The 8,369-nt window shown below is 38.0% G+C and overlaps 1 non-coding gene across 1 annotated transcript; it reads right to left on the bottom strand.

Moving 5' to 3' along the window:
- Positions 1 to 2,122: 2,122 nt before the first annotated feature.
- Positions 2,123 to 2,194, bottom strand: TRNAS-GGA (transfer RNA serine (anticodon GGA)). The gene has a single exon. It is a non-coding gene; the product is annotated as a tRNA-Ser (tRNA).
- Between the last annotated feature and the right edge of the window lie 6,175 nt (positions 2,195 to 8,369).

Here is an 8,369-nt window from a genome sequence, read left to right as displayed (position 1 = left end):
GAAGGAGGAAAAGAATGTGTGTGTGTGTGATGGAATAGGGTTGTGGGGAGAGAGAGGGAATCTGTGGGCCCTCTAAGGATGTAGATGCAACTCTGGACAAGAAAGAAGATAAAACCACAACTACTCACTACTCTCACCTCTCTTGAGCACCCCCACTGGGTTGATCCACAGGCACCTTTATTGTTTCAAAAACTGTACTCGTTATTTCCTTCTGCCTTCCTCTCCAACCTCAATCTTCTCTTTCTAGTTTCCTCCTGATTTATTACACTCTGCTAACCCAGTCAATGGCACCCCACTCCAGTACTCTTGCCTGGCAAATCCCATGGAAGGAGGAGCCTGGAAGGCTTCAGTCCATGGGGTCGCTAAGAGTCGGACACGACTGAGCGACTTCACTTTTACTTTTCACTTCCATGCATTGGAGACGGAAATGGCAACCCACTCCAGTGTTCTTGCCTGGAGAATCCCAGGGACGGGGGAGCCTGATGGGCTGCTGTCTATGGGGTCGCACAGAGTCGGACACGACTGAAGCGACTTAGCAGCAGCATAACCCAGTCATTTCAGGAACCTCAAACTCATCCTATTTTCTTACACAACTCTCACCTCCTATGTAACTTGCTACCAATCACCTGTTCACTTCACATTTGCCTCCTCAGTCCTCCCATTCTGTGCATCTGCGCTGATTGATGCTGCTCTTTGTCTGATCACCTGTTTGTTTAAATGTAGCAGTGATGTTGACACTGAGGATTCAACAGTAACATCTAACCTGAAATCTCAAAGATGAGTTCCAGTTAGCCAGGCAAGTGTGGATAAAAGCATTCTTAACAGAGCAATGGATTCCCAGCTGGAAACAAGGGGAGATTTTACCGCGTAGGAATCTTTTGGTAATGTCTATGGACAGTCTTTACCCAACCAGTCCATTCTAAAGGAGATCATCCCTGGGTGTTCTTTGGAAGGACTGATGCTAAAGCTGAAACTCCAGTACTTTGTCCACCTCATGCGAAGAGTTGACTCATTAGAAAAGACTCTGATGCTGGGAGGCATTGGGGGCAGGAGGAAAAGAGGGCAACAGAGGATGAGATGTCTGGATGGCATCACCGACTCGATGGGCATGAGTTTAAGTGAACTCTGGGAGTTGGTGATGGACAAGGGAGGCCTGGCGTCCTGCGACTCATGGGGTCGTAAAGAGTCGGACATGACTCAGCGACTGAACTGAACTGAACTGAACTGATGGACAGTTTTGGTTGTTACGTCCTGGAGGGCGGGGGAGGTGGTATTGGCATCTAATGGGTAGAGGCCAGGGATGCTGCTGACCATTTTACGATGCACAGGACAGTCCCCAAGATAAAGGATTATCCACCCTCAGAGGTCACTAGAGGTGAGGCTGAGAACCCTATGGGATAAGAAGCAGCTGAGAGGTGAGAGGACATGGCTTCTTTAGGCACTGGAAGGGTTTTATTGTGATGGGAAGGAGTGCTGGGGAGAGGTGGCCAGCACCAAGTGTGCAGAGTTGCACTCAGGAGTTTAGACTGTCCCCATGTCTAATGGACAGTTCTCGAAGCCGCTGGTGCCCCTGCAGACTTTCTTCTCAGGGTCCCTGAGAGCCAGTGGTGGGAACTTTGGTGCCTCAGAAATACTTAGTGAGCGAATAGGCCCAATTTCAGCCAATGATTTGAACCAGGCCTTCTTGTCCAGGCCTTGTGTAGAAAAAATATTGATATGCTGTGATCTTTCCAAAATAAACTAGAAGTAATCATAGTCATTCATTTAAACAAATAAATAGATGAATTAAGCTTACATACCAAAGCACTGTTCTAAGCTTTCCATAAGATTTTTACCTTTCATCTACCCAACAACCCCTATGTAATAGGAACGTTTTTGTTTCATATCCTTGTTTTTTCAGATGAGGACACAGAACTTGAAAGAGTCATCTCCCAAATATCAAGACAGCAGGGATTTAGGAAGGTGGTGGTGTTTAGTCCCTAAAAGTGAAGTGAAGTGAAGTCGCTCAGTCGTGTCTGACTCTTTGCGACCCCAGGGACTGTAGCCTACCAGGCTCCTCCATCCATGGAATTTTCCAGGCAAGAGTACTGGAGTGGGTTGCCATTTCCTTCTCCAGGGGATCTTCCCGACCCAGGGATCGAACCCGGGTCTCCTGCATTCCAGGCAGATGCTTTAACCTCTGAGCCACCAGGGAAGCTAGTTTAGTCCCTAAGTCATACCCAACTCTTTGAGATCCCATGGACTATAGCCTGCTAGGCTTCTCTGTCCATGGGATTTCCCAGGCAAGAATACTTGAGTGGGTCATGCCCTCCTCCAGGGGATCTTCCTGACCCAGGGATTGAATTTGCATTTCCTGCGTTGCAGGCAGATTCTGTAACCACTGAGCTACCAGAGATGCCTCATAGCAAGGTACGTATATGTTAAATTTTAGGAGATACTGCCAAATACTTTTCCAAAGTGGCTAGCTGTACAACGTAACACTCCCACCAGCAGTATATGGAATTTAAAGTTGCTCACCAACACTTAGCAGCAGTATTTAAAATTTTAGTTATTCTTGTGGTTATATATTTCATTATGGTTTCAATATTCATTTCTCTGTATAATAATGACACTGAGCATATTTTTATGTATTTCATTGGACAGTTTGGGTATTATCTTTTTTCAAATGCCAGCTCAAATCTTATGTCTATTTTTCTTTTGAGTTGACAGCCTTTCTTGTATTGATTTGAGGTGTTTCAAAAATATTTTCTGGATTCAAATCTCTTGAGAGTTATATATATTCGATAATATCTTCTCCAACTATGTGACTTTCAATTTTACTGTCTTAATAATATAATCTTTTGATGAATAGACTGTCTTAATGTCAATATAGGCCATCTTACTAATCTTTTTCTCTTGTGTACTTTCTCTTGGTTACTATCAGGGTTTTATTTAAGAAATCTTAGTCTATCTCATTTTCATGAATATGTTCTCCTACATGTCTTTTTAATGTTCTTTTAAAAATCATTTACATTTAAGATTTTGATTCACCTCAAGTTTACGCTTGGTTGTAATGTGAAGTCAAAGCCAGTGTTCATTGTCTTTCCATATGGCTATTCAGTTGACCCAGCACTGTGGCTAGGATTTTGACTGAAATTTCTTGGCATCTTTAGGTCCATTTGGGTGTGAGTAGCTGACACCTTCAATAATATTGAGTCTCCCAAAACATAAACATGATAATATTAAGCCATTTCTTCTTTTTTAAAAAATATTTTTTGGTAAAATTTTATAGTTTTCTGTGAAGAGATGACATCTTTTCTTAGATTTGTTTCTGGTATCTAGTTTTTGGATGCTTTTGAAGATGGCATAATATTTTAAAATTTTACTTTCTAATTTTTGTTACTTAATTATCTGTAAATTTTAAAATATTCTGCATGCAATCAGGGCTTCCCAGGTGGTGCTAGTGATAAAGAACCGACCCCCAGGAGAAGGGAATGGCTACACGCTCCAGTATTCTTATCTGGAAAATCCCAAGGACAGAGGATCCTGGAGGGCTACAGTCCATGGGATCACAAAAGAGTCAGACGCTACTGAACATACACACACACATGTGTATATGTATACACATATACACACATATATTATATATAATATACACACACATATATGTATATGTACATATATGTGTACGTATATTTGTGTATATATAATATGTGTTGCTATTAACACAACTTTTGAGTTTTAAACTTTAGTTTTTAAATTAAAATTCCATTTTTTCTATTGTACTGTTTGCAATTCTCTAATTAAACCTACCATCTTGTCACCTAATTTCTTGAACACCAATAATCACTTATTTTAAAAACAGTGTCTGATAAAACCAATATTGATTCACCTGTGACTCAGTGTCTGTTACCTGTTTTTCTCTTTTTTCCCCCTCATTATTTATACCATCTGGCTTTATTTTCTGATGTAGCAACAAGTTTTTACTAAGTCCCTACATTGGATATAAAAATATTTTGGAGATGGTCTGGATGGTGTTATCTATACCTAGAAAGGGTTTGTTTTGCCCTGATAGACATCCAGGGTAGGATAAATTATTTTAATCCAGTTAGGTAATGAGTTAATTTGAAACTAGGCTTCAGTCTTTGTAAGGGATGGACTATTTTCTGGGTTCATCTCTACTTCTGCAACATAGATCCTGTAAGGCTCTCAACTGAAATTCTTGGGTATTTATTAGGGCCCCTCCTCTACTTGTTTTGCCCCAGGTCTTATGGAAGTGTAGGAAATACTTGCTCAGTTTCTCTATTCTTAGCCACCACTTGTGAATCATCAAATTCCTTGATCAGAAAAGCAGTATGAAATTAACGCCAAGCTCACCTCATTGCAAACTCATTCTTTTTAGGATTTGTTTTTGCAAATCTTCGCTGTTTTGTAGCTATTCAAGAACTTTCAAATACATATTTTAAAAGCATATTCCAAGTGTTGTCCTTGGTTGATTTTAGTGGGAAAGTTGGTTTGAAACCAGTTACTATGTAATTATCAGAAGCATAAACCTCTAATTACTAAAATTTGAAGTATATATCACTTTCCTGGATAGGATTTTTAATAAGGTTTCTGTGGAGGATAAGTATGGGTTCTGTATCAAGGTAGATTTTCCTTTATGATCCAGGATTTGGTATATAAATTCATTTTACTTTTATCTTTTTTCCTATGAACTGGATAGATATCTGTAAGGTTTTTTTCTTTATCCACTGCTACAAAGAAAATGTTTATGGTTTCTGTGTTTATATTTCCTGTTCTTTTTACTTTACAAAGATTTATGGGGAGATGAAGGAAGAAATTCTAACTCTATAATGCTATTTTCAAATCAGAAGTCTGATCTCATTTTCATTTTAAATGAATCACACTGGCTTTTGTCTGGAACATTTTATTTCAAATAGTGAAAGACTGAAATAAACCTAAATGATATGAATACAGAATGGTTAAATAAATTATGATAAATTCACATAATAAAACATCATAGCCATTAAAAATAATTAGGTGGCTTTCTATGTAATGATATGGAACTATTCCAAGATGTATTGAATGAAAATATCAAGGTGTGAATATGACATTACTGCTACAATATGTTAAAAAAAAGTGTATATATACTTTTTACAAATGCATTAACTGTCTGGAATACATACAAAAACTAGTTAAAAGTTACTACTTTCTACAAAAGTTACTTCTAGGGAATGAGACAAGGTTATTGAATGACATACTCAAGGCAGACATTGAGCATATCCTCCTGTATGTTTTGGATGTTGTACTATGGGTATGTATTACCTATTCAGAAATTTAAGTAAAATATTTTAAAAAATAAAACATGCATTTTCCTATTCTCTAGCAAAATCATTTTCATTTGTAGGCTTTATTGACCTGCTTCTTTCCTTTCATTATTTGCTTTTCATCATACATATTTTATATAATTGTAATCAGAATTTATTAAGAAATTTTTCACATTTTATAGTCTTCAAAATTATTTTAAAATTTTGCAGAATATTTTGTTTAGCTCATGTAGCATGAATTTGCTTATCCTTTCTCCAGTGTTGGTCATTTATATATTTACATGTTTCCTTATTATGTGTAACACAGTAATAAGTGTCTTTGTGCATGTGTATTCACTTGGTCTCTATAATTAGCTCTGATACTTTATGGTTATTTGGTAGGGCTGAATGAAAATAAAATAAGCATTACATGGAGTAGATAAAAGGTCCAAATTGATTACAGATGATGCTCTAGATACTTAGGATAAGCATAGTGATTTTCATTCTTTTTAACATTTATCTATAAGGGTAAAACAAACAGAGTTATTGCTCTTGAAATATACATATAGTGAAAATTGAGCTCATAGGAAATAATGCACTTAAAGAATCATTAATTATTACCTAATTACTTGCACCACTGTGGCATGGACAGAAAAGTACTCTGCGATGATGAAGTTGTCAATTACAGTTGATAATTAAGGGGCCAGGTGCATGTTTAACTTAACAAGATAAATATCTGCCCAGATGTTGTTTGTCTGCTGCTTCATTACCAGGTAGGTTAAAAGATTTTCATAAACTAGAAAGACTATTAAATTCATAACCTTGCTACATCAAAAAATCTTTAACAAATCTGTTACTGTAGCCAATATTCATTTAAATAGGCTGTCCATCAGACTTCCTGGAAAACTGAAGAAGTATGTGTATACAATACCGTATTTGCAGATTCTCAGTGAAATGGCTATTTGAACATAAAATAGGGCTAAAATAAGACAGCTTTGGAAACTAGAGAAGATGCTTTCCCATGCCAGAAACAGAAAGGAATTTTATGCAAGATTTAAAATGGCAGATTGAAAGAAGACCACAAAGAATCAGTCCATGTTTAGGCCATTCCAAAAAACCCAAGACCCTTGTAGGTAAGAGATGTTTGTAGAGGTACAGTGAGACATCCTCAATTGAAGGGGAAGGTGGGGAAGAAATGACTGCCAGAATAAAACATGGAAGTCAGGTCATGTCACTCCTTGTGTTAGTTTGCTTGGGCTATCATAATAAAATACCACAGACTGGGTGGCTCAAACAACAGAAATTTGTTTGCTCAGAGTTCTGGAGGCTGGAAGTCCAAGATTAAGGTACTGGCAGGGCTGGTTTCTCTTGACACCTCTCATTGGCTTGCAGATAGCTGTCTCTGCCTCTGTCACACCTGGCCTTTTCTCTCTGTGTGTGTCTCTTCCTCTTCTTATAAGGACACTAGTCATATCGGATTAAAGTCTCAGCCTTATGATTTCATTTAATATTAATTACTTCTCTAAAGAATCTACATACAAGTACAATCACATTTAGTGCTTCAAAATATAAATTTTGAGGGAACATAATTCAGTCTATAACACTCCTCTCTTTAAAATCCTCCAAAGGCCTTAAAATGACCTGAAAGGGCCCATGTAATCTGGTTCAATGTACAGAGGGTTTCTCCCAGGGTGGGGGACGTGGCTTGGGCCGTCTCAGTGGCTGTAGCAGAGAAAGCCACTATGCACTTACTACTCTGTGGCCTCTTCCTTGCACAAAGGACTATGACATTCCCAGCCTCCTTTGCAGTTAGTCTGGGGCCATGTTGTCAGTGAACCTCACATGGAAGAGACACAAACCACATCTAGCTGGAGGTGCTTAAGAGTTTTCTTTTTCTCCTCTCCTCCCCTGCGCAGTGACCCTAGGTGTGCTTTGTTAAGAAGCAAAGCTACAGGGATCCTTAAGATACAAATTGTGAGAGGTTTCTCTTGAGACCTGTGGACTTGCTGAAAACTTTATTTGAGTGAGAAACAAATTTTGAGCTTTGTTACCATAGAATGCCCTTCCCTGATGACTCAGCTGGTAAAGAATCTGCCTGTAGTGCAGGAGACACAGGAGATTTGGGTTTAATTCCTGGGTTGGGAAGATGTCCTCGAGGAGGAAATGGCAACCCACTATAGCATTCTCACCTGAAAAATCCCATGGGCAGAGGAGCCTGGTGGACTACAGTCCACAGGGTAGCAAAGAGTCGGGCACTACTGAGCAACTAAGCATGCATGTATGCACGCACTGTAGCATAACCTCACCTCATTGAAATGAGTCAAATACTATAGTGACTAGGATACATTCCCCAGAGCTAGGGCAAATCCAGGAGAATTCTGATGAATCCAGACTGGTTTTACCTGGACTAATCAATGTGGACAGGAGGATAAGTTAACAGGATGGGCTGAATTATGTGCAGAGTCCTCTGACCAGGGGTTGAGTCTGTTATAATAACATAAAATTAATAATCTTACATTAAGAACAATTACAGTAATCTCTGGGAAGCGTCTGGAGTTGCACAGATACAGCTACTATTGGGAGTCATGAAGATGTCCCAATTTGTGGCTAGTTAATTAAGGCAAACAAGAAAATGATAATAAACATGAATATAAAAATTAACATTCTTTTTTGAAAATAAGCAAAACCAATAAACAAGCCCAACAGTTGTTTCACTGAAAGAGAAAGTAAAATAATTAAGTCTTTGGCTGATTTTGTCAAGAAAAAAGAAAACAGAGAGACACAGTTAGAAACTAGAAAAGGATATTGGCCATCAGATTCAAGGGGAGCTGATTAATAATCATATGTTTGAAAAGTTATATGAAATATGTGCCTTTTTTGGAATGTGACAACATGATCTTAAAAAATTGTATATAATAGTAAATGGAAGGAAATTGCCAAGGAAGTTTTGGTAAAGAGAGACAAAGGGGAATGACTTTATTTATTACTAAAATATATAAAGTAGTAATGACTAAATTATATAGAAATTACTGGGCTTGTTTTTTATTGTAAGATTTTTAATTTTGTGATTTTAATATTTATTAG

This window comes from Ovis aries, chromosome 4 (genome assembly GCF_016772045.2).
Source record: "Ovis aries strain OAR_USU_Benz2616 breed Rambouillet chromosome 4, ARS-UI_Ramb_v3.0, whole genome shotgun sequence".
In the NCBI taxonomy this organism is placed as follows: Eukaryota; Metazoa; Chordata; class Mammalia; order Artiodactyla; family Bovidae; genus Ovis; species Ovis aries.
The sequence above is the reverse complement of the archived record's forward strand: the minus strand, read 5'-3'. Positions and strand labels throughout refer to the sequence as shown.